General features: G+C 36.5%; 1 long non-coding RNA gene across 2 annotated transcripts; it reads right to left on the bottom strand.

The window, feature by feature from the left end:
- Positions 1-113: 113 nt before the first annotated feature.
- LOC110344970 (uncharacterized) lies at positions 114-19,616 on the bottom strand. 2 transcript variants are annotated; one of them, XR_002387970.2, is made up of 4 exons: positions 19,377-19,616; positions 17,290-17,384; positions 15,343-15,479; positions 114-922 (listed from the first exon to the last, which is right to left on the bottom strand). It is a non-coding gene; the product is annotated as an uncharacterized LOC110344970 (long non-coding RNA). The 2 variants fall into 2 exon arrangements; XR_002387971.2 differs by lacking the exon at positions 19,377-19,616 and adding an exon at positions 18,035-18,865.
- Positions 19,617-27,943: the final 8,327 nt, after the last annotated feature.

The raw sequence follows: 27,943 nt of genomic DNA, 5'->3' as shown, positions 1-27,943 counted from the left end.
TAAGAATGACAGTAAATTTCTCATTGGAAAAGTTACAAGGAAGAAAATACCATCTTTAAAGAACTGAAAGATTTATTTTTAAAAGTCAATCCACAATTCTACACCTAGTAAAAATATTTTTCAGAAATAAACATAAAATTTTTTAGAAATACAAAAGCTGAAGGAATTCATCACCATCAGATAGATACTACAAAAACCCAAGGAATAAATATCACCAACAGTAGTAACTTGATAAATGTATACTTTTTCTCATCATTTAAATTTTTTACAGATAATTGATTAATTTAACAAAAAATAGTGATGTATTGATGGTTTTATAACATAAGTAAAATGTATGAAAATAATAGCACAGAAATAAAAAGTGGTAGTATACCAATATACACTTTGGCAATGTATTTTTACAAGACTCTTATGCTAAATATCGAGTGGTATAGTATTAGAAAGTGTACTAATCTGCTAAAAAGTCATTCTGTAAACCTTAAGTGACCAATAACCTAAAATTTAATAGTTAATAACACAGCAAGGAAAATATCATAGAAACAAAAAGTTAGTCAAAGAGTTCATACAAAATAAGAAAAGGAACAAAGGATTGATAGGAAAAATAAACAAATAGCAAAGGTATAAGCTTAAATCTAATATTAACCACATTGAATGTAAATGGTCCAAACACATGACCTAAATGGAAAACACAGTCAATGTAATATGCCACATTAAGAGAATGAAGAAGGGAAAATATCATCTTTTCAACTGATGTAGGAAAAGCATTTGAAAAATTCAACACCATTTCATGACAAAAACATTCAACAAACTAAGGGGATATAATAACATACATGTATGAAAAATCCACAACAGGCAATGGTAAAAGACTGAAAGCTTTTCCTTAAGGCAGTCAGGTCCACTCTAGTAGTCTTAATCCCAGTGACTAGGAAAGAAAAAGAAATAAAAGTCATCCAAATTGGAAAGGAAAGAACTAAAATTATCTCCTTTTGCAGATGATATGAGTTTATATGTAGAAAACCCTACAAAATCCACACAAAAAGTTAGAACTAATAAGCACATTCAGCAAAGTAGCAATAAACAGTCAACTCACAATATAGTACCCGGTTGCATTTCTATACATTAACAAAACAATTTTGAAAAAGGAATTAGGAGGGCTGGGGATTTAGCTCAGAGGTGCCCCACCTGCCTCGCAAGTGCAAGGTCCTGAGTTTGATGCCCAATATTGGGGAAAAGAAAGGGGGAATTAGGAAAACAATTCCATTTACAAAGGAATTAATTAAATCAAGAAGATGAAAGACTTCTATGCTAAAAACTACAAGAAGTTTCTGAACGAACTTTAAAAATACATAAGTAAATGGAAGTACATTCTATGTTCATGGGTTGACATTGAAATGAACTACAGATTCAATGCAATCCCTATTGAAATTCTAATGACATATTTTGCAGAAACATAAAAACCCACTTTAAAATTAAGATGGAGACTCAAGTTAACCTGAATACCCAAAACAATACAGAATATAAAAAAGAACAAAGCTGTAGGATTCATGCATCTTGATTTCAAAACTTATTAAAAAGTTGCAGCAGACCGGGGATTTAGCTCAGTGGTTCTGGTGCCTGCTTCGCAAATGCAAAGTCCCGAGTTTGATCCCCAGTACCAAAAAAAAAAAAAAAGTTGCAACAATCAAAACAGTGTGGAACTGGTATAAAGATAATCAGAAAGACCCATGAAATGGGGGTAGATAATCCAGAAATAAACCCTCATATATATGGGCAAGTAGTTTTTGGAATGGGTGCCAAAACCATTCAGTGGAGAAAAAATATTTTAAACAAATGGCATCAGAAAACTGAATATCCACAGGCAACATAATAAACTAGTGGCTTTACTTGATACTACCTAATTAATGCAAAATGGATTAGGGACCTAAAACTGAAATATTCAGAAGAAAACATAGGTCATGAATAATACCGGATTTGGCAACAATATCTTAGATAAAAACAAGGAATGAGCAACAAAAGCAAAGATTGACAAATTGGATTTCATGAAAATTGAAAAATTGTATTCTTCAGAAGATGCTATCAAGAGTAAAAGGCAACCTACAGGATGGAAAAATATTTGCCAATCATATATATGAAAAGCCATGAATATCTAGAATAAAGGGAGAAATCTGACAACAACAACAACAAAAACCTAATTCAAAAATGAGCAAAGGACTTGAACAAACTTTTCTTCAAAGAAGATGTACACATGACCAGTAATCACAGGAAAAGCTGCTCAGCATCACTAATCCTTAGGGCAGTGCAAATCAACACTACAATCAGATATTACTTCACACTCATTAGAATGGCAATTATTGAAAAACAGACACAAAAACAAACAAACAAGTGCTGGCAAGAGTAAGGAGAAACCTTAAAACTTTTGTACTATTGCAAATTCACTAATGGGAATGTAAAATGGTAGAGTCTGTGTGGAAAACAGTGCGGCAGTTCTCCCAAAAGATCAAAGATATGATTGTAGTCTGACTCAGTAATACACTTCTGGGTGTATACCTAAAAGGACTGAAAGGGTCTCAAGGCGATATTTGTGTTCCCATGTTCACAGTAGTAATATATACAATCTGTACAGTGTGGATGCAACCCAAATGTTCCCTGATAGTTACTGGATGAACAAACATTATTATTAAGCTTCAAAAAGAAAGGGAATTATCACATATGCTGCAGCATGGGTAAACTTCAAGGACATTATGTAAATGAAGAAAGTCAGTCACAAAAAACATACTGTAGGGTTCCAATTTTATGGTATGCTTCGAGTAGTCAAAATCATAGAGAAAAGGCTGGAATGGTAGTCGCTGGGAGCTGGGAGAAGAGAGTAGGGGAGAATAATTTTTCAGTGGGTATAAAGTTTCACTTTTGCCTAATGAAAAGAGATGAGAGGTGATAGTGATTCTACAAGAAAGTGAATGCACACAATGCCACTGAACTGTATACTTTAGAAAGGTGAAACTATTCAGTAGGATTCCATAATAGTAGATTAATGTTATTATGCATTTGTCCAAATCCATAGAACTTACAATATCAATAATGAACGGTTATGTAACCTATGAACTTTCCTTGATAATGATGTGTCAGTGTAGATTTGTCAGTTATACCAAATATACCTGTCTGGTGGGGGATGTTCACAATGATGGAAGATATGCACATCTAGGGCAGGGAATGTATGAGAAATCTTCATACCTGCTGCTCAATTTTGCTATGACCTAAAAACTTTTCTAAAAAAAATTAAACAATTTTAAAAATTTGAAGAAGTGGTAAAGATAGTGAACTTTATTATTTATCTTTTGTTACAATAAAAAAATCAAAAAATATCTTTCTAGAATACTAGGTCCACATGACTTTTTGATGAATTCTACTCACTATTAAAGGAAGAAGTTATACCAATTCTAAACCAACTATTCCAGATGTGTAAAGAACAGAGACTAGAAGCTTGAGGTTCAGCATGAGGTTGTTTAATTGGGCTCATTCTGTTTTCCTAATATGCGTATTCACTGCTATGAATTTCCCTCGTAAGACTGCCTTCATTGTGTCCCATAGATTCTGATATGTTGTATTGTCATTGTCATTTAATTGAAGGAACTCTCTGATTTCTTCTTTAATTTCCTCTGTGACCCATTGGTTATTCAGAAGTGTGTTGTTCAATTTCCATGTGTTTATGAAATTTTTTGAGTTTCTTTTGCTATGGATCTCCAATTTCATCACACTATGGCCTGACAATATACAGGGGATAACTTCAATTCCTTTGCACTTACTTAAACATGTCCTATGTGTGAGTATGTGGTCTGTTTTGGAGAAGGACCCATGTGCAGCTGAGAAGAATGTGTATGCTGATTTTGTGGGGTAGAAGACTCTGTAAACATCTGTTAAGTTCATTTGTTCAAGAGTTCGATTGAGTTCTAGTATTTCATGACTTATTTTTAGTCTAGTTGATCTATCTATTTGTGACAGTGGGGTGTTGAGGTCCCCCACTACAATTGTATTAGTGCATATATGACTTTTCATGTCCATTAGTATTCGTTTTATATAGTTGGGTGCACTAGTGTTTGGTGCATGGATATTTATGATTGTCATCTCTTCCTCTTAGATTGTTCCCTTTACAAGGATGGAGTGTCCTTCCCCAACCTGCAACTCTACTGCAAAGCTACTGTGATAAAAACAGCATGCTACTAGCAAAGAAACAGACTTGAGGACCAGTGGAACAGATTAGAAGACGCAGAAACAACGCCAGACACACTCAGCCATCTCATCTTCGACAAAGGAGCCAAACACCCTCACTGGAGGAAAGATAGCCTCTTTAATAAATAGTGCTGGAAAAATTGGGCTTCAACTTGCCAAAGATTAAAACTAGACTTGTATCTCTCACCATGCACTAAACTAAAATCAAAATGGATTAAAGATCTAAATATTAAAATACAAACTCTGAACCAGTTGGAACAGAGGTTAGGTAGAACCCTTGAAGACATCGGTGTAAGAAAAGATTTTATGAACAAAACCTCAATTGCCTGTGAACTAGCACAAACAATCAACAAGTGGGATCTCTTCTTATTTAAAGGCTTCTGCCCAGCAAGAGAAACCACCAGCAGTGTGAAGAGACAACCCACAATGCGGGAAAAAATCTTCACCTGCTCTTCCCCAGACAAAGGTCTACTATCTCGAATCTATAAAGAACTTAAAAAGATCAGACCTCCAGACCCAATCCAAAAATGGGCATCTGAAATGAACAGACATTTCTCAGACAAAGAAGTAGAAAGACCAAATAAATACATGAAAAAATGTTCAACATTACTGGTCATTTGAAAGATGCAAATGAAAACAATGCTGAGATTCCACTTCACTCCAGAAAGAATGGCTGCTATCATGAAATCAACCAATAACAAATGCTGGCTGGGCTGTGGGGAAAGAGGAACCCTGCTCCACTGCTGGTGGGAGTGTAGACTGGTGCAACCACTGTGGAAATCAGTATGGAGATATCTCAAAGAACTAGGACTGGAAGTCCCATTTGACCCCGCTATTCCACTGCTGGGGATCTTCCCCAAAGAATTAAAAGGATCATACCACAGTGATATATGTGTGCCCATGTTCATAGCAGCACAGTTTGTGATAGCTAAAACTTGGAAACAGCCCAAATGCCCATCAACTGGAGACTGGATAAAGAAAACGTGGTTTTTTAATAAAATGGAGTACTACTCAGCCATAAAAAATGATAAATTAGAGACATTTATAGCTAAGTGGATGCACATTGAGGCGATACTCTTAAGTGAAATAAATAGGACACACATGTATAAATACCAAATAGTTTCTCTGGTGTGAGAAACTGAAAGTGTAAATAAGGACTAAATGTATAATAGGTAATGTGAAATAGGAAGAAAAGGGGCAAAGGGGAAGAAAGTGGGAGGGCTAGGGGAAAGGATAGAAGGGAATGGGATTAATATGCGAAAATGGAAAAATAGGAACAAAATCTTTGTAAATAGGGAGGAATGCAGGGGTTGAAGGGAGGGCTGGGCAAGGGTGAAAAATAAGAACCAAGAGAGACTATGGACAGGTGCAAATTTCCAATGATGAATGTCATTATATTGTATACCTAAAATGTACCAATGATTAGAATGAATAATCGATAATGTAAAATAGGAAGAAAAGGTCCAAAGGGGTAGGGGTAGTGGGAGGATCATGGGAAAGGAAAGAAGCGAAAGGAAAAATGATGAGAAATGTAAAAAATGGAAACAAAGTCTTTGTAAATAGGAAAGGGTGGAGGGCGTGAAGGGAGGGCTAGGAATGGGAAAAAAAATAGCAACCAAGATGCGTTATGTAAAAGTACAATTCCCAATGAGAAATGTAATTGTGTTGTGTACCTAAAATGTACCAATAAAAGAATTTAATAAAAAAAAAAAAACAGAGACTATTTCTTAACACTTTGTATCAGGTCACTATAGAAAAGATAGTCTTTTGACAAATGGTGCTAAGACAGTAGGATTATCATATGCCAAATATAAATTTTATCCACACCTCGCACATTATATAAATATTAGGTAAAACTAGTTCCTCAGCCCAAATGAAAAACCAAAATTTTAACATTTCTAGAGAAAAATATAGAAAACCTCTGTAATTTTTGCTAAGGAAAATTTCTTTCACACAAAACCAAAAGCATAATCCACAAAACAAAAAGAAATGAATTTCCTCAAAATTCCAAATTTCTTATTTTCAAAAAAATAAAACCAAAAGCTTTTCTAAAAAATTAAATAATTTAAAATTTTGATTTTTTATTGTAACAAAAGATAAATAATTAAAATTTACTATCTTTACCACTTCTTCCCTTTGCCTTGGAACCAGCTGACTGTGGACTGAAACCTCTACAAACTGTCAGCTAAACTAAACCTTTCCTCCCTTAACTTTGGGTGTCAGGCATTTTGTCTCAGCAACAAGAAAAATAACCATTATAACAACAATAGTAGAACTCAGAATATTTAAGTTGAGTGAACAGAGTTGACAATACGAAGCATGTGACTCTGTTAGCATAAAACTCTTCAAGATGCAAACTTTTATAGTGACAGAAAGCAGATTAGTGTTTTTCTCTGAGCAGCATGAGGAAAGGTCTGGCAGGATGGAGTGAGGTGCTGGGAAAACTTTTGGAGATGATGAATATAATTACTGTCCTGAGAGCGTTAATGATTTCACAAGTATTTACATATGTCAAAATGTATCAAATTGTATACTTTGGGATGAGCATGTAGCTCAGTGGTGCTGCACCTGCCTGGCAAGCAAAAGGTCCTGAGTTCAATCCTCAGTACTGGAAAAAACAAATTGTACACTTTCAATTTGTGTAATTTATTATATAGCAATCAAACATCAATAAAATATTTCTAGAAAAAAAGGATTGTGTAAAAAGCAAGTTATGAACTAAGTAGTTTTGTGGTCTTCATCTTAGTAGAACAATTTAGGAATTCCTGAAAAGTGATTCAAGGGGCCATGATTCCCTTGATAATGTATGCAGAATTTGAGTGCTGTAGGATATTTATAGTCAGTTGCTGGTGCTTCAATCCCACCATATTCACTTTGGGGGTGTATGTCAGCTTCACATTACTACAATGAAGTACATGAGCCAATCAACTTAGAAAAAGGAAAGGTTTTATGTCACAGTTTGGAGGTTCAGATCCAACATCAGGCAGCCCATTGTTTTGTCTGATAAGAGTGGTACATGGCAATAGCGGGAACACATTTTGCAGTGAGTGACCACAACTTGAGTCAAAAATCGGAGAGAGAGAGAGGGAGAGGGAGAGGGAGACAGAGAAACTCCACGGTCCCAGAATCCCTTTCAAGGCCACATCTCCAGTGACCTAAGCACTTCTCAAAAAGCTTCAACTCGGAAGAGTCTGTAGCACCTCCCAGTATTACAGTGTGGGGGCCGAGCCCTTATATATAGACTTTTGTGGGACATGCATCCATCCAAACTATTTCAGGAGATGTGCATCACTGGCAGTTTTTCTTATCCAACTTCCTGGGATAATTGTAAGAATTTAATACTCAAATAGTAAATGCTTAATCAATATTAGCTGGTATATTTTCATGTGAATACTGGATGGGAGTGGTTCATAGCTTTGGTCAGCTACACAGAGAAGCCTATGATTCAAAAAGTCAACAACTTCTCTAATAATTGAAATTATGAAAGGGGATGAAATGACTCAAAGTTAGAATGCAGAGGCAGAGAAAAATGAGTACATAATCATGCAGGAAATATATGAGCTTAAAAGGCAAGAGATGGAAGAGAAAATAGATAAGAAAATTGAGAAGTAAGACAGATGGGAGAACACCAGGAAATGTCAGGGTCACAGAAGTTAAAAGAGAAAATATTTTCAAGAAAAATTTTATCAAATGCAGAAGCCATAGGAAAGAATCTCAAATACTGGGCTGGGGGTTTAACTCAGTGGTTCTGCCACCTGCTTTGCAAGTACATGGTTCTGAGTTTGATTCCCAGTACCAAAAAAAACCCTCAAATACTGTATAGGAAAGAGCCACTGGGTTTGACAACAATGAGTTTGTGTTGTCCTTTGAGAGAACAATTTCATTACAGAGGTGGGGAAGCAAGATATATGAAGCTATGAATGAGTGATTAGGAAACGCAGGCAATCCAGATGACTGCTTGAGAAATTTAGAGTTGCATTAAAAAGAAACAGAACAAGACTAATAACCTGAGGTAAAGAGGATAGCTCTAATGTTAGGAAATATCTGAGCATGTTTCAGTAAAAAGGAAAGAACCAGGGCAGATCAGCTGATTGCAAATATAAAAAAGACAAAATGAACTGAATAGCCAGTTCAGAAGTACAAATGGCCAATAAATACTTGAAAAAACAGCAAGATATGCTATTTCCGTGTACCAATTCCCCAGAATGTTACATATTGCAAACATACACTAACCAAAAAATTCATTTAAAGGAAATGTTGAATGAGAATGTTTCCTGTTTTTTGAGTTTTGTTTTGGTACCTTAAAAACTTATATGCATCATTTTCTACACTTAAATTTTCCCATGAAATTATTTCAGGGTGTGAGTTCATTTTTAAAAAATATAAAAAGCAATAAAAGCTTCCAATCATTGTGTAACAATAGCTGGTTGACATCAGCAAAAATTTAATGACTACATTTCAACAAAAACATTTGCTTAGTTGATAGATGAAGTTTAGTTCCATAACTTAATAAGCATAGATAAGATACTTCTTTGTTTAGATGTATATGCCAGTGTTCCATATATTTTTTTATTTATGGTAGTCACTTTAATCATGCATCAGAATTGCTATAGCACAAAATTTTTTGAGAAGGTAGATGTGTTTAACCTGATTGAAACATCATATAATGATATTGAAGCATTACCGTGTTTATTTCACACAAGAAAATATTTTATTCCTCTTTTTTGAAAACTAAAATTTTAACATTTTAATTTATATATTAATATTTCAGAGAAATCAAAGTGTTTTGAATCATTCATAAATAAAATTACTTCGTATTACTTCATCCATTTATTTAAATTTTATGAATATTGTATTAATTTGTTTACCTTTAAATAAATTTGAAATTGACTGCTAAATTCTTATCTTAAAAATAGTTTTGTCATTTATGAATTGGTAAAGGAGAATGTTATCCATTCTCTGTATTTTTCATTTACCTTTTTCATATTAATGTGTTTTTTCAAGTGGTCAAATTTTAAAAATTTTTTTTGTATTTATAAACAAAGAGTTAACCAACACATGCAGAAAAATCTGGAACAGAATATGGATAAGTTGCAGATTTTTAAAATTCTTATAAATTCCTGGAGAGCTAAAGAGAAATAAATTGGACTAGAAGTTACATGAAGTGAGAGAAATATTAGTGACTAGAGTAATTGAGTTTATTAATACTTTAGTGCAGTGATGGCAAACCTTTTAGAGCTGTCAGTAATACAAATCTCCCACTGCAGCAGGCATGCCATAGGTTCACCAGCACTGCTTTAGTGTTTTACTAGGAAAGAGTCTTTTAGGGTGAAGAAAAGGAAAATATTTAACAAGTCTCACTGAGTTACTTTACAATGGCAAAAGATTTATGTAGATATAAAGGGCTCTGGGTCTGAGTACTGTCAGATCTTGAAGATGTGGCTTTTTAGGGTTTCAGATTTGACCATATACTATGCTGTACTTCATAAATGAGTTACTTGCAAATTGTCACAGCTTTGTGGTTACCAAAACCACCTGAGAAAAGGAAAAGGAGGGAGAGAATAAAGAAAGTAGGGGCCCAAATGAAAGATTATAACATCACAAACATACTGTCTGGGCTCTTTTTGAGACCATAGCTCATGTTCCAGAATTATTGAAGCTCTTTTCCTTGGGCTTTTTATTCTCTTTTAAAGGGAAATACTTTACAGAGATCTACCATCCTAATTTAACCCTTAGCTCTATAGCATCTCTCCCCCACCTATCTGAAAAACATTTCAAAGGTCCAGTTCCTATGATGCCTCTCTATGACAATATCCCACAATGCATCTAGAATTCTTTCTGTAACACTGTCATGGTGACTGGTATCAGTAGTTTCTGTCTTCTCAGTTGCAATATAGGCTCTACCAGGCAAAACGTATACTTTATGCACCTGCATATACCTGATGCTTAAACTAAACCAGTTCATTATTGATAACTATCTGGTAAATAAAAGAGAAAAAAAGAAAGAAGGAAGACGGGAGTGGGGCAGGACAGAGACACAGAGCCAGAGAGACAGAGAGGAAAAGAAGGCGAGCAGGAGAGGGAGAAAGGGGAAAATGAGTATAAGTAACATTTAGAGGAAGTATTGGAACTGCCGCAAGTTGCTACTAGAATCCTGGGAAAACCATAGCATACTTCTTATTTAACATCCTGTTAGGCCAGCAACAGACTCAGCCCTGAACCTTGGATGGAATGAAAGCCCAAGGGGCAGTCAAACACAGCAGCAATCAAAAGTTAGTACCAACTCAAAGCTAGAAAGATCATTAAAATCCAGTTGTCAATCCAAAGGACCTATGCAAAAAGTTAGAATCCAAGACAAAATTAAAGGAATGGAAACCAGGAAAACCAGATGAAAGGACAAAAAGAGAACCAGAACAAGAGAAATTCCTAAGGCAAGGAGTAATTACTAGTTATTTGTGTGCCGTTAATGAATGAACTTAGCATTCCACACTAATCAAGTCCTGAAATAAGACTGCCCAAATTCAAACACAGATTCTGTTGCTTATCAGACCTCTGACTTCAGGTGTGACACTTTGCTTGCTTGTAAACCAAAAATAAAGATAATATGTACCTTAGAGAATTGCTTTGAGATTAAATAGAAGGTGACTGCAAATCATTTAACTCAGCTCCTGATACATAATCATGTTGGCTACTGTTATTAAGAGGTTTTTAATTGATCCGAATAAATAAGTAAAGGAAAGGTTAAAAGAAAATAGTTTTGAGTAGGGTAATAGTATACACTTTGCTTAGGCCCAGTCTTGGTTTATATATATTGTCCTGGTATCTTATTTAGTTTACTCTCACTATATAAAAGGTTTAAAAATTAGATGTCTGTGACTATCTGTAAGACATCAAGATCAGAAGTACTATTCTGAAACATGAAATAAAAGAAACAAATTATAAAGAAAAAATGCTAAATAATTTAACTGTTAAAATTTTAAATCTCTGAGAAAAAAGGTAAGCATCCCAAAAGATGAACACTGCAATAGTAATGAAGAAAAATGCAGATAAAAACAAGAATAATTTGCTTCCATAATAGCAGATAGGCAAATGTAAAACAAATCTCCAAGATGAACTAAGTACAAAACGGGGAAACTGCAAAGAGTTTAAATTAGATAGAATATGTTCCTTGATTATGATACTAAACTAGGTAACAATAACAAAATGATAACTGGAAAACATCTAAACGTTCAGAAATTAGATGATATATTTCTAAATAACCATGGGTCAAATAATTAATCAAAATGGCAATGTGTCAATCAGAATTAAAATGTGCCACATTGAAACACTGAGAAGCAGCTAAAGCTATACATTGAAGAAATTTATAGTATTAATGAGTATATCAGAAAAGAAAGATTGAAAGTTAACAAAAGATTTAAATTGATCTAGGAATGAATCCATTTTAAGACATTTGAAAAAAATTAAAACCAAAGAAAGAATAAATATAATAATAATAAAAGTAAAAGCAGAATGAAAATAAATGCAATATAGAGTAAACTAACAAATCCAAATGTTTTTTGAGAAAGACTTATGAAAGTGATAAACCCATGTTAACAATTTTTAAAGGCAAAAATAACTAATATCAGGAATAAAAAGAAGTCATTGTTAGAGATGTTTATTCCAAAAAGACATTTATACTCAGAGAACAAAGTAATTCTCCCTACTAATGTAATAAAGGAAAAAATTTATATGAACATTTTAATAGATACAAAAAAGTACAGTACTGCTCTTCCTAGACTAGGACTAAGCAGGAACTTCACTTAATCTAATTTTAAAGTAAACTACAATAAGCATTATATTTATTATTTTATGGTGAGATATTGAAAGCTTTTCTCCTTGGATCCCAAATGAGACAAGACTGTTATGTCATTTTTTTCAAGAGTAGAAACATGAGAATTGCATTTGGGTTAGAAATGCATGTTAATCTTAAGTAGTTAAATGTTTGTTTTCTTGGGGGTGGGGAAGGAAAGAGGGAGAAAGGGAAGATGAATCCCCAAATCTTCTTTTTTCCTATGAACAGAAAAATAATTTAAAAGACAGAAAAATGTCAGCAGCACCTGAGGCTGGTGTTAAAATGCAGATGCTGCTGGTGTGAAAGAAAAAGAAGATGGCAGAAAGCCAAGTAACTGAAGGCGATTTAAAGAGGCATAGGAAGAAAAGGCAGGCCAGAGCCCGGGAAATGAAACACTTGGAGACCGAAAATGGAGATTTTTGAAATGGTCTGTGTTTTATGTCTTACTTCTGTTATATTATTTTTATTATTCTGCAATAAATGTTCCCAAATCCTAGTACAAATTAGATTATTTGCTTTTTCACGTCAGAACTAAGAATTGTCTATGTTGAATATGATAAAAATTAAAGAAATGAAATGTCTTTAAATGATCCTGATTTCTTTCAAAGCCCCTCACATAAAAACTAACTACTTTTCCTCTGTTATCACCATAACAAAAATTAAGTCAGTCATACCCAAAATTTAATAGCCATATCTAATAAATGAAAATATATAATTAATAATAAATATAGCCCAATATCCAAAGACGATTTTTAAATTTATATTTTCACTGATCGTGATGCATATCATATCATTAATAAAACTTATTCCAAATAATTTAAATACTTGGATTTTAAGTGAAGTGAATATTATTCTCTGTCATGGGTCTTACAAATTAACACAAACCAGTAATTTTTCTAATAGAATCTTCACACTTGGTGGTTGCATCCATGTTCAGTCCCAATTGGTGGTAAATTGATAGGTTCAACTAAAAATCCAGCACCAGAATTGTTAGGCAGACAAAATAGCTAGCGTATTACCTTTCACATTTAGACATACTACGATCTTATAGACAGAAATTCTGGGTAAAATCTAAGGCTCCTACTATACCAGAAGTCAGTACTATAGACTAAAATTCTGTATTCAATCACAAATGGGCCATTAAAGCTGACATTATAAAAAATAAATAAAACCACCAAATCTGTTGGCAGAGTTTTGCCAGTACAGGAGAACTGAACCATACCAGCCAACTATAATCAAGACTGTAAACTGCCTGTTATTAAATTGTTTTTCCTGTGGTAAGCAAACAAAGATACATTGAAGTCAGGCAGGTAACAGCATTAGCTCCTGATTCGTTCTGCAGACTTTATGGAGCCAAATTGCATGTTGCCAATCAATACAGAGCCACACAGTTGTTTTTAAATGTCTTGCCACGGGAATTGGCCTGCAGCCACCATAGGAGGGTGATAAAAGGAAGCTGATATTGGAGGAAGGGACCAAATTCTTTTTCCTCTCTGGAGTCTGTGTATTTATTTTGCTATAACATCAATATTTTGAAATTCAAATCCCCTAAGGTAAGAACTCTTAGAACACGGCTTTATTCTTGAAGACAATTCTGAAAAGAAACCTTTAAGTCCTAGATCTCTGCATATATGCATCATAAGACTAAAAGAGGGAAAGATCTAGTTGTGATTTATTGCATTTCAAATATTTTGGTTCATGGATTTAAGTTTTTATTGTATTCTATGATTTTGGAATTTTCTACACCTTGGCAAATTTTCAGTGTGTACAATGTCCCCATCCAAGAGATTTTTATGATTCCAAAATATAAGAAAACAAAAGCCAACTAAACAAAGATGATGATTTGGATAGGAATTCAATTATGTGGTCTCACTTTGCCACATACTTGTTTTTATACTCTGACAAGAACACAATATACTTGATATTTTATGATTTTTTTCAACAAATAAATCTAAGTAGGTTGTTTAGATACTTTTAGTGATAGGAGAACATATTTGTCGAGAAGGCTATTATGAGTAGCAATAGGAAGTAGAGCATTTATGTATGATTATTGCATTTGGAGATAATTTTATAAAGCAGAAAGCCAGATTCTTGAGAATCCTGTCCCCTATAAATAATGTTCCATAAATAATAGATTTCCTGACTCATTCTGCTATGCAAAATGAAAATCCTTCAGTAATACAACCTAAATACACAGTGAAAGCTCTCACATTGCATTTTTTTATCCTTTTGTTATAACTCAGGCCTCTGCAAGTTTGAGCAGGTGTATCTAGGAGTTAAGTAACACAAAACTTTGTCTTCCCTACTTACTTTTTCTCATTCCAGATGTATAAGCATTTAATTTTTTCTCTCTGGGGAACATTATACCTTCTAAATACTTCCAATAAGTTTAATAGCCATCCACAGGAGGTCCATTAGTCATCCACAAGCGGTCCATTAGTTGTGCAGATGAGGAGAGGATAAAGGATAGTTATATATCTAGGGGACTGAGGTGGACTTTCTTCCCATCTAAGTTGCAAAACGTCTTTAAATCCTGTCCAAATCATCTCTGATAACCTTTGGAACTAGGATATTGCTCAGAAAATTTGCATTGAAAATATATGATGCTTAATTGAGTAGGTGCTTCTCATTTCCCTCACTGATACACAAATAACATTGTTAGGTCCTGCTCTCAACCCACAACTGGGAAAAGCTGTGGAGTACAGGGTGTTATTTCTCACACGGGGTTTATACAGACCTCTGGAGACATTTATGATCACAGGGTCTAGAAACCAGATGACAAATATGGTGTGGGGCATCTTTTGAAGGAGCAATTTTACTTGAAGGAAGGGAGAGCCAAGCAATTTAAAATACATTAGCTGGTGTGTTATAAGTAGTTGCAACTCATATGCAATGGAATAATTCACTGAACTTGTACAAATGTGAAGACAATTTTAAGTTGCAAGAATTTTATTCAGCAGAATATGTAGAGCTGTAGTATCCCATACTATCTTAGGTAGGCCACTTCTGCTACATTGAAGGCTAGTTTGGTGGGGAAGTCTGAGAAAGATAGCAGAGCAAAAGTGCCACCAAACTTCTGGATATTCGCTGTTCCAAGCACTGAGACCCTGTTCAAGTCCTACTCCCAACCTCTATATTTCAGAGGGACAAAATAATGTCACCGAACCAATATCATAGAGACTGTTTTTAAAGATTAAATATGACAATGTAGGTAAAAATCCCTTTATCAACTGGAAAAGGAAAAATGAATGTAGATTTTCTCATTTATTTATTCTTTTATTTACCTGTGTTGAGCACTTGCTGTGTGGTGTGGCGCCAGTAGGTATAATTCTTCACTTCACGAAGCATACAGGTTAGGGCTGGGGATGTGGCTCAGTGGCACTGTGCCTGCATGGCAAGTGCAAAGTCCTGAGTTCAATTCCTGATACCGGAAAAAAAAAAAAAGCACACAGTTTAAAGAGGCAGGAATGATTTGATTGAGTGAATCCATATCCATGATAGATGTTTGTGCTGAGTCTCTTGAAGCCATTTGAGGGAATACTCGAACTCAAACCACCAAAAATAGCTCACAAAGGGGGTTTTTGGGCAGAGGTGAAACTAAGAGACCCAGAGGTAAAAGCACACTTCACTTCTAACAGGAAGATCATGTTTGAGAAATAGAATTTTGAACTGTTAACATAATTATATGTTTTTCTCCAGCAGTGTTTAACATGGGATGCAAAGATCTTTAGACCTTTTGAGAACTGAGGTTTTGATAGGTGATTGTGAAAAGGAATTTGAATGTACACGCAAAGGAGTGATTTAGTGGAAAGATCGTGAACTGAAAGAAGACAGAAGGAAAGCTACTGAGAAAACAGGAGTATGGATGGAGGATGGAGAATGGCCCAAGTGAGATACAAGACCATGAAGAGTGTATGGGGGTTTGGCACATCAGAACAGAGATAAGAGTCATGGGGCGGCAGGGCACAGGCTAGAAACAATATGTATACTAGCATCCCAGTCTGGTGATACTAAACACTTGGAAGGATACACAACAAAATATTAATGGTGGTTATGACTGGGTGACAGAATTATGAGCCAGTTTTATTTTCCACGTCATCTACATTTTTCAAATTTTCTGCATTGAATATATATTGCTTTGGTAATTGAGAGAATATTACAAACAGATGTAGTAGCCCAGAAATACAGGAATAAAACCAAACAGGTAATTAAAGTCAGTCCCAGACCTGAAGAAATGGAGAGTGATATCCGGCACCATGGAAGCATCACAGACAGACTCCAAAGTGAGCCAATTTGCCACCTTTATTGTGCTTCCTTCACATCCTCCCATCCACCGTTCACCCTCCTCCCTCTGTCACCTGGAAACACACACTGGAACTCAGTGAGAAACTCGCAAACCAGTGGCATGCGCATGCACACACACACACACACACACACACACACAACCCTTCTGCACTTCCTTTTTCTTAAAATTACAGGAAGTCCTTAATACCATTAATATGGGTGACACACCCAGCATGTCTCTGAGCATTTATGTACAGCTGTGGATAGTTTTGCTGTGCTCTTTGCTGGCACATCAGAGGTTTGGGCACTGGCTGGTGTATTGGAGAGGCTCATGTGGGTCTAGAGGAGTCCCTGTTGAATAATTCCCATTTCCTTCACCATCTGCCATTTCTACTTTCACTCCCAATAAAACACAATAGAGAGAAGTGTATTCCCAGTTCAGTCTTGGAGATATGATTAGGCAAAAGTGGATCAAATCTCAGTAATGTTTCTCTGAGAAATTTATCAGTGCCATTATCCAGGCAATTGGAAGTTTATCTTCCAAAAATAAGCCTCCTGAATTCCACAGGCTTTCCCCCTTATTCCCCTCCAGCAATCCTGTTACCTAAAATTCCAATTCTAATCCCCTGCAGTGCAGCACGAGAGTGGCTCAGTTATAAAAATTTATTTTAAATTCAGTTTAAAGAAGTAGTAACAGATACTATATATATATATGTGTGTGTGTGTGTGTGTGTGTGTGACTCCAGGTTTTTTATGAATTATTTTTAGCTTCTTTCTTTCTATTCCTACCTCTCTGAGCCCTGTTGTTTTGATCATTCATTCTGCCACATCCAAGGGCAGAGATTTTTTTCTTTAGCCTTATATTGGGCCCTGGAAAGGCAAAATTGTTTTAAGCTGTAGATTTACCATTTTAGTTTCAGCTTAGATAGGCTGCATCTTATACTTACCCTTATGTTTGGTGCACAAATGTTCTCTGACTCAACTTCAGATTTCTTTGCCAGACTATTCATCTTCAGTTTTGTCATTCGGTACTTCATGCAATCTGGAAAATGTCACACACATGAGTTCTAAAAGTGCTTTGGCTCTTAAGGGAAGCTCAGACAATAGCACAGGGAGTGCTATTAGCCTAGGAGGTATCAGCCCAAACAGGAGCAATCTTGACTCTGGATCAGATAGACCTGTGATCCAATTCCTTCCCTGCCATTTTTTACAAGGTTGTGTGATCTTCAGAAAATTAGTTACAGTGGTACCTCAATTTATGAACTTAATTCCTTCCATAATTCTGGTCACAGAATTTGTTCCAGGATTCTGGCTACAACCAAATTGACCACCTAGTTCCTTAAAATAAAAGTGGAATTGGAATCACTTAACAAAGCTGTTCTGAAGGGTGAGGACACAACACGTACACATTCCCAGGACAGCGACTTGCCGTTAGGAGTGGTAGTTTACTTTCCCTCAGCACCATCCTCTTGAGGGTGGCTAACCATTCACCTGTTAAGGGTCAGCCATTGTCTTAGCATTTCTGCAACTGGACTTTAAGGGAACAAGTCCCAAGGCAAACATTGCTGAGAGAGAAATAAGAGTTGTGCCTAAGAATTCAGACAAAGGTCATCTAGGGGTGGTCAAGCATTTTAGTAACACTAACATTTCTCAAGAGTGATCTAAAGCCAATATGAAAGCGGATCTACGCACCCAGTTGGTCCTAAAATTAACCTGCTTTTGTTCAATACAGAAGAACTCCTCAGATTCCTTTTAAAAGCTCCCAAGCCAGTCAAGACTCTTGGGCTCCTTCTCAGCCTAGAACTGAACGGCAGGTGAAACTGTGTGTGTAGGAGGGTTAGGGGGATAGATAACTAGTTGAATTCCCAGGAAGAGGGGGAAAAAAAGATTCTGTTGCTGTTCAGACGGTTCTAGCATCTTCTGATCCTGTCTTACACATCCAGTGACATCATTAGTCCATGACACAAATCTTCCTAATAAAAATATTTTTCCTACTGATGTAGGAGACTAGTGCATGGCAGTGTGGTTGGAGCAGTTGGGCACAAGCTAACCATTGCAGAGCCTTGTTAACCACAGGTGCAGAGCGGCAGCTCCCGAGCCTGACACGAGATCAAGCAGAGCCGTCCACCTGGTACCAATCTTGTGACACAAGAACACGCCTAACCTGGCCCCTGATCTCAACCTTCTGACTTGTGAACAGGCTCAGCCTGTTGATGCCAATCTTCCACCACGGGATCAAGTGGGACCACCTGGATCAACTGCCAAGGAAACTACAAAAGGACGGCAGCCAGCACCTTCTTCTTTCCACAGTCATCCATTCTGCTTGCAGGACGTATCTCTTCTTTTTCCTTCTCAAGCACCTTTTTCTCCTTGAGAGTTTTTTTTTGCACCTCTTTTTCCATTTCTTATTTTTATCCTAAGAGTTAATCTTCCACCTTCACCAGTTGTTCAGTCCAAGTCACCGGACAGGACAGTGAGAACCTGGAAAGTGCTATTTAGACTTCACTATTCTTTCAAAGTTATCAAACTTAAAACTTTTTGAGCTAAGAAGCAGAATATGCCTTTGATTCTATTTTTAAATTTAAACTTTCCTGTGACCACTTTTTTCTCCAGCAGTTTTTGTTTTGTTGTTAAAATATCTGCCAGAAGAAAATACTTTTAGAATACTCTTTTTAGCTGGGTATACAGCTCAGTGGCACCAAGCCTTCCTGGCAAGTGCAAGGTCCTAAGTTCAATTCCTGGTACCAAAAAAAAAAGTCCTTTTGATAGACTTCTAGTTCTAGGAATAAGAAATCAAGGAGGGATATAAAAATATGAGAAAAGGAAATGGACACAAAGACTCTAGGGAAGGGTGGAGGGGGGGCAAAGGGAGGGAGGGAGGGCGGGTGGAGGGGGGGGCAAAGGGATGGCAGGGGAATGGGGAAAAAATAACCAAGATACATCATGGAGAGTACAAGAGCCCAGTGATGAATGTAACTATTATGTATTCCTAAAATGTACCAATAAACTTAATGGGGAAAAAATAAGATATTACCTTTGCACCTGCTGCTTTTCTGCCTTGCTGGTTTAGAGAACAACTTCATTTTTCAGGTTTTAGTTTTTGAACTTAGGAATATCAAATTTTCCAGACTGAGTGATGAGATGTCATCTGCTTTAGTTTTCCCCCTTCCCCTACTGGGTAGCAATGAAAGAACCTAAAAAGTTAAGGTCTGTTTTAGCAAAAGAATCAAAAGCTACAAAGAAACTAGGATTGTGAAAGCGAAACCACCGCTGCGTAATGCCTCAGTCAAGAAGTCTTTATTGTAACTACTCAGCTTCCCTCAATCTAAATTCTAAACAGTGGGAGAAGTGGCTAAATTGATGTTTTTATGACTGTTTCCCTGATGGAGGCTAACGATGGGCATTTCAGAGAGGCATAATGAAGAGATTAAGAGTCAAGTGGTGGGCTTCTCAGCAGTGAAGGACCAACAGGAGTACTCAAAAGTGTGGACTCTCCTGTATTCAAATCAGTCTTGAGATCGTACCGTTCTCAGAAATTCCTTCAGATTTTAGGTGGATAGTCACCTGCATTCCCAACACTCTACATTAGGATGTTTAGTAATAATAGCAGCCCCAGTAATTGGCAACCTAGTAAAGGGGAACAAAGAATCAGGGCCAGGTAGTTTTACCTAAGAATTTTTACACAGGATAATAATGGCCACGACACTGTTCGCTGTTACATCCTTGACACGGAGAACAGTACCTGTTCTGTTGGAATAAGTATTTGGTGAATGTGTTGCTGCATTGACCTACACTGTGATACACTTAGTTTAACATAGTTTTGTACATCATTACATTGAGTCTAAAAGCTTACAGTCTCTATAATGTAGGTATCATGCTACCCACTTTACAGATGAGTCTCCAAGAGGTTGTGCAACTTGCCCAAGCAAGAAATTGAGCTGAGTCTAAAATTTCAATAGCTGTGTTCATTCATCCTGTCTTATTCTCAGTCTTAAAATCAAGACCTAGTAGGGCCTGATGACAACAAAACTAAACTTTCATGTATTCATACATTAAATACTAAGTGCCTGCTAGTGTATGCTAAGGACGTTGCCAGATTCTCGGATGACATAGACAAGGACATAAGTTCTCGTCCCAAAAGTTATATAAATTATTATACAGAGTTCTGAGCGTGTTTCAGATGCAAAGGTACTGTGGACAGGTATGAGAGATTTATATCCCTTCAGACATCAAAAGATATGAATTAAGATGGTAGACCCTTGGGTGGATTCTCAGGCAGAGGTTCAACTGATATCATGTGACATCTTTAATTCATGTATCATACTCATTGGCTCAATCTCATTTGTCATTTCCAATTTTAGTAAACTCGTTCATCCCATTTCCAGGTTAAGAAACGTTCGTTTTATTTGAAGTTAAAAGTTCTATGTTAAAAACCTATTCAGGTATTTCCTTTTCTAATCTTATGATTTTTGTTCTTATAATATGCACATTCATGTTAAATTATGCACCAAAAAGTTAGAAGCTGTTCACCAAAAGGCAATGGAATAATGATACATATCACATAAAAGAATTTTCCTACTATTTTACTCCTGTCTGTGTCCTAGCATTAGATGGGTTTCTATTTATATGGGCAATTCTTGAATCACATAGAAAATTCTTGATGCCATACAAGTCTCTTAAATTATACCCAGGGCAATTTTTTATTTTTCTCCTTTTAATTACTGGCTTCTAATTCCACCACAGGGAATTTAATTTTTCCTATCTTTGTAAGAGTCCACCTGTTGTAAATGTTTATTTAGGTTCATTTCTAAAATAAAAGTGCTTAGGAGAAGAAGCTAACCAAAACAAGCACACACAAACAAGCTGCAGATTCTAATTAAACAAGTTGCTGATTCCAGTTTACTTTTCGTTTACAGGAAACAACCAACAACTTTTGTCTGTTTATACCAAAATACCTTCCCACCTGTTGGATCCTGTTGGGCATTTCCTGTCAGGGCAGTCATAAAGATGCTTCTTGGGAGTTTACTGTTCTAAAAATTGTAAAAACTAGTTTGAAAAATAGCTAAATTATTATTCCAACTGTCGGCAAACTATGTGGGAACTTTTTTGTAGCTATGAGTTGGCTGGAAGTAAAGAAACATTACTATTCAACTCTTAGGGCTCATGACAAATTGTAATTCACTAAAACTTTTGGTTAAAAAAACTGATAAAAGGTTTACAGTAGTCATGATTTTGTCACTTTAGTACCACTCAAATACATATTATGGCTGTTGGATGGATATTGACAATAGCTAAATTTTCTATATCCCAGTATTTTTCTAAATACTTTTCATATAAAATCCATTGTGTCATCACAAGTCAATTTAGTTCATGGTAGAGGAATCAGATAAATTAAGTCCCAAGGATGCATGTCAAATATAATTAAAGAACAGCACTGTCCAATCAAACAACATAAGCCACATATGATTTTCAACTTAATAGTCACATTAAAGTCAAATCAATTCTAATTTTAATGATTCCAAAATACTATTTTAGCATGTCATTAATTCTAAAAGAGATACGTTAAAATGTCGCATCCATAAAAGAATATAAAGATTCAGTCTGTATTTACATTTATGGGACCTCTCATTTTGCATTAGCCAACCACCCTGCAAGAGCTCAATTTGCAAGAGTGGAGAGTGGCTACTACATAATGATGCAGCTTTCAAGCCTAGGCTAGGTTGTTTGGTTTTCCTTTATTTGGTTTTTGACACCTGTCACTGAATAACTTCAGGTGGTGTGTCTTGCTGATCATATTGGTAAATTAAGACTAAGTATCATCAGGTTTAAATAACACGAGTTATATTGTGTCCATACTGACTTGAGTGTGCGTCATGAACAAGCTGAGAATTAAATCTCGCTTGCTTTGACAAACTGGAAGCCCATTCGTGGTGATAATCCTAGCCCTGTGCTAGCCATTCATCTGTCACCCTGTGCCTCAGTTCCACTCTATATACCATCAGGTCCCCTTCTTTTCCCCACTTACCACCCACCCGTTTCCTTCTGCTCGTGAGGGAGGCTTTCTTTTCGCCAGAGATGCAAATGAAAACAACACTGAGATTCCACCTCACCCAGAAAGTATGGCTACTATCAAGAAATCAACAAATGCTGGCAGGGCTGTGGGGAAAGAGGAACCCTGCTCCACTGCTGGTGGGAGTGTAGACTGTTGCAACCACTGTGGAAATCGGTATGGAGATACCTCAAAGAACTAGGACTGGAAGTCCCATTTGACCCTGCTATTCCACTGCTGGGGATCTTCCCCAAAGAATTAAAAGAATCATACCTATGTTTATAGTGGCACAGTTTGTAATAGCTAAAACTTGGAAACAGCCCAAATGCCCATCAACTGAAGACTGGATGAAGATGTTTGGTTTTTTTTTTAAAGTGGAGTACTGCTCCGCCATAAAGAGAAACTATAGACATTTATAGCTAAATGGATGAATATTGCGACCATACTAAGTGAAATAAATAGGACACACATGTGTAAATACCAAATAGTTTCTCTGGTGTGAGAAACAAAGTGTAAATAAAGATCAAAATGTATAATAGATAATGTGAAATAGGAAGAAAATGTCCAAAGGGGGGAGGGGGAGGGGAAAGGAATAAATATGAGAAAAGGAATAAATCGAAGCAAAGTCTTCGAAAATAGGAGTGGAGGGGTTGAAGGGAGGATGGGGGGAATGGGGAAAAAAATTCCCAATGATGAATGTCGTATACCTAAAATGTACCAGTAAACTTAATAAAAGTTCTATATTCTAATTTTCCACTTAAACATTTCCAATTACAAAAAATTATGCTTTGTGTTGGCTAAAATATGTAACTAAATTCTGTTCTCAAGTGAGAAATCATATCAGAAAGAAAACTCAGACAAAAAGGTTTTGAGCAGTAATGTAGAGAGGGCCTGAAAAAACAAGGAATTTTCCAGTCTTTGTGTGCAGCACACCTGAACTAAAAGGAAAGACTTCAGTGGTGTTTCTTCAAAAATAACTGTGCTTTTTGCTGTGTAATTTCAGCAAATATCCAAACCTGAAGAGTCATCACTTTGCAACAATAAACTGAAGGGTCATAACCTATTTATATTTCATCCATTTCATTCCAAAGGCAGAACCTCTGGCAGCCCAGCCCTGCATGGCAGGTTGTGAAGTGGTGCAGTAATGATTCCCCAAATCAAGAGTCTGAGGTCAAATTCCCTGTCATTAAGTTGGGTAATCTCAAACAAGTTCTATAACCTTATCTCTAAAATAAAGGAAACATTACCTTTGTCATAGGTATATTATGAAGACTATATTGGATCAAGTAGGAAAGAATTCTTATCCTGTAATAAGTACTCAACAAATGCTTACTACTATCACACTGGATAAGGAGATGATACAAAAATATTGCGTAAACTTCTTGCCTTTTACATGCTGGTGATTTTGTCTATTATACATCTGATCTATCCAGATTTTTTCCCCCCGAGTCAACATCACAATCTAAAATCATTTGTTATGTTCTGTAAAGCAGAAAAAAATTTTTACTGGGGCAGTGAAGATTATTCTTGTTAAACAGTGTTTATATTGACCATGTAACTTCTTGATTAGTTCTTGGTGGAATTCTGGAAGTGCCACCAGAGGCTTTATAACCACGTTATTAATATCAATATAATTAGAAACAGTCCTTTAACATCACTGCTCTCGAGCTGTCAGACCCAGCAATCTCTTTAAGCAACAAACAGTAACTCCACCTGGGCCATGTATCGCACCTGGGTCTGCGTCTGCTTAACACGGGAGATGCCTTTCTCTCGAAGATTTTACTCTGGTTATCAACACTGTTGTAACAGCATATGAAAAACACATTTAGACCTCCATTGGCTCAGGCTTTGACTGCACTGTATCACAGCTAGGCAGTCTCTGAAATTCACATACATGGCCTAGAGCAGCAGGAAACCTATGGCACTCGTGATATTTAAGATAAAAGATGTTAATGTATGAGTTTTTTCTAAACCTCAGTATGTGGTTTTAATTGCAGTGTTGGCACTTTGTGATCAATAGGTGGGTTTGGGGTTCCAGTTTGGGTGCTCATCTCCAAAAGGTTTCCACGTCACTGGCCTAGACTTTGTGCTTCTACTGCACTGGTTACATTTTTTCATTTCTGTATTAGAGATAATCGATATATTTATCATATAGGGATATTGAAAATTCCTGATAAATGGTAGTTATTCACATCAGGTGTATGAGTGGCAGAAATGGAAGGAATTAAGTGGCAGCAGTAGGTAATCTTACTGGTAGATCTGAGGTTGAATTACGGCTTATGAAGCCATTGTACCTTTCTAAAGTCAGTAACCTGTATCAAGATACGAATGCAAACCCTTAGAATTTCAATAAGTTTGGTGTTTTGAATTTATTAAAATGGTGTACAATAATTCTATGAATCCTGAAGTCAGGAAACAACTTACACAAACTGAAGAAAGGAACAACAGGAAAAGATATTCTGAGCATTCATTTCTGGTTTCAGACAACTATGAATGATGACTGGGAAATGTTCTTGCTGACTTTGGAAGGTTTGTCATGTTTTGCTGTTAATATGTGACCATAATTTAGGCCATTAGATTTGTTTCTTTTAAAGATTAACCACTTACTAGTTTACCCAGCATCAGTCGGGCTGCAAGTTTGTTCACTTACTATCCTGGGTGTTCAGGCAGGTGTCATTTTAACCAGTCAATTCTTGTATTGAATAAATTTAATAAAATTGTTTTTATATTTCCTCTTATAAAAATTAATGAAAAATACACGCAATTTTAAATGTCAGTGTGATAGACATATTGAGAGTCTACCCTTGATTTTTAGATGTCACTCTGTATCAAGGGAAAATAAATGTAATAAAATGCACTTTTATTTGATATTTTCAATCCAGAGGTTACAAGTTCCAAAACATCAATATGTTCTCCAGAGTACTTTTTGTGATAACAAATTAGTTGAATCAAATGTCCGAAAATTTTAGTGCTACTGGCAACTGCAGTGTGGTGCAGGTAGCAGTGGAGGGCATGTATTCGAGACATTCTGAACAACACATAGCATTTGGCAAAATAACAATTTAGTAATATAGTACTTGGGGCCGGGGATTTAGTTCAGTGGTTTCACCGCCTGCTGCGCAAGCGCAAGGACCCGAGTTCGATCCCTGGTACAAAAAATATATAGTACTTGATCCTGCGCTACATGTGATACCAACATTATTAACAGTTTTACAGATAAGGAAACAGACTCGGGAAATAGGTAATTTGCCAGACCCATTTGCTTCTTAAAGGTCAATTTAGGATCGAGATTTGATATTCACTCTGAAGATTGTTCTTTGTTTCTATACTTGTAAGAGGTTTAGGAATAAAATACTCGTGGGTTTTCATGAAGAAGACTGGTATTCTGCAGTTCGGATTTTTTGACATATCAGGGGAGTGGGTAGAGACAGGCAGTGTCATCCGAACATTTCTGTAGACATCTGTTGTCATTACCAACTGGAGTTATCTTCTCCATGCCTTTGCCACTTTCATCAAAGTGTGAAGAAAGCAGCGAGTGAGATTTCATATGGAATCTGAAAATGCACAGCCCCAGAGGTTCCTTGATGTTAAATCGGATTGAGCCATCCCAGGGCCGGAACTGTTGGTAAGGGATCCATGTGATAGTCCCTCGAGGCACTGTGCTCTTCTGGGGTAAAAGCTGTTCCTGGGCAACTTGGCACATCACAAGATTGGGGAGCAGAAGTGTTTACCAGCTTCTCTTTATAGAGAACTGAGACTGCTTCACACCCATCTGCCCATGAACTCCTGTAACCTCTCCCTACAAACTCTTACCAGGGCTGGCCAAGCGCCTCTTTTCTTCAACCCTCCCTGCAAGCTTGTCTTTTGAGTCTTTTCTCTTGGAGCACCTCTAAAGCTCTTTAACTTAGTTCACCTTTTCTGGGTACATGGGAACAGGAAAGTAGGAACATCCAGTGCCGCTGACTGGTTCCTGGCAAAGAATGCTCAAGAAATTTCAACAAAGGAAACAGAGTGCAGCCTTTTCCCAGAGTAAGTCCTGTCTCTGTGCACTCTTTCTGCGCTCTGAGACACCTTCTCTGGCAAAGAGCACCTGACCCCAGTAGACCTCGAGAGAGCACAACAGTAGAGAGTTCTAGATGTTAGGGCACCTGTAGAAGCTACTTAAAGCTTCAGAATGTCTTTGCTGTTGGCTCTCATACAAACCAGGTGTTGTGGATTGGAGCTTAGATGCCTCCCAGAGGCTCATATGCTAAAGGCTTCCTTGTTAGCTTATGGTGCTATTGTTAGTTTCACTATTCCAAGGAAAATCTCTCAACCATAACCCATAAAACCTTGCACAGAAAGCTGTTACTTGAGATAATGCATTTGCTAGAAGACTGAGAGAAATGAGCTTTCTTGGACAGGCAGAAAAATTCTCAGAATGCATGACTAAGGAAGCAGACAGGACAAAGGGACTAAATACAAGGCACTGGATATTTATTTGATTATATTTTTAAAATGCAGAACTAACTTGTGCTAGATGCCCTATTAAGTGCTTTATAAATATTAACTAATCTCAAGCCTAACCTTGACTGATCCAGAGTCCAGACTCTTATCTACTTTTGCATTGTTTTCATTAATGACAATGCATAGACATCCTGGAAAATAGTGGCATGAAAATTAAGATATCCATACTTAATAACTTGTCCAAAAACTTTAGAATAAATTATACTATAGTTCAAATCTAGTTGAAAGTTCATAGAATAAATTATACAGAAAAGTATTAGAAGATGTCTTATTTTCCCAATAGTCAGAGAAACCTTGATTCAACTTGCCTATTAAAAATGATCTCTTTCCTTCCTTTTTTCTGTTCTCCTTTTCCTCTAGCTCTCTGCCTCCTTAAGCTTTGGGACATTTTTTATTTATAGTATTGGGGTTAAACCCAGGGCCTCGGCACTATGCTATACCCTGAGCCCCCCTGCCTTTTTAATATATACATATAATGCACTGTAGAATATATGAAATATGTGCATGTTTAAAGTTGCTCAGCCTGGGTTTGAACTTGGCCTTTGGCCTCAGCCTCCCAGAGCGTAGCACCACGATGCTGAGAACTTCATGCTATTCTCGATAACAAGAAGAGAAAGAGGCAACACGGCAGCTAATGTGCTTCACTGTGCTCCTCTACATGCAGACACACTTACAGATGAATTATTGCTGTGGTCATACCCTTCTCCCTGGGAAACCTCTCATATCCACTTGCTCATCCACCTATATTTGTTAATCCCTTAACATTTATCAGGCTCGTTCAAAATGTTGGGGATAAAACAATTAAACAGGCAAAAGGAAAAAACCTAGGCCTTACTGGAATGGTGGAATGGATTAGTCTGGTGGGAAGAGACAGATAAGAGAAATATGTAAAAATATTAGCCATGAGATGGTGATAATAGCTATGCAGTAAAATAAACAGAAAGGCAAGTAGTAAGGGCCTTAAATGGGGCACAAAGAGAGGAAAGGACCTGCAGTTGTGGATGGGATGATTGGAAAGTACAGAGTCTGGAGCTGAAGGTAGGAGG

This window comes from Heterocephalus glaber, unplaced genomic scaffold, assembly GCF_053883595.1.
Source record: "Heterocephalus glaber isolate CG9 unplaced genomic scaffold, H.glaber_assembly_v1.0 deba00001600, whole genome shotgun sequence".
Classification (NCBI taxonomy): domain Eukaryota; kingdom Metazoa; phylum Chordata; class Mammalia; order Rodentia; family Bathyergidae; genus Heterocephalus; species Heterocephalus glaber.
Note: the sequence above shows the minus strand (reverse complement) of the source record. Positions and strands in the feature narration are given on the sequence as shown.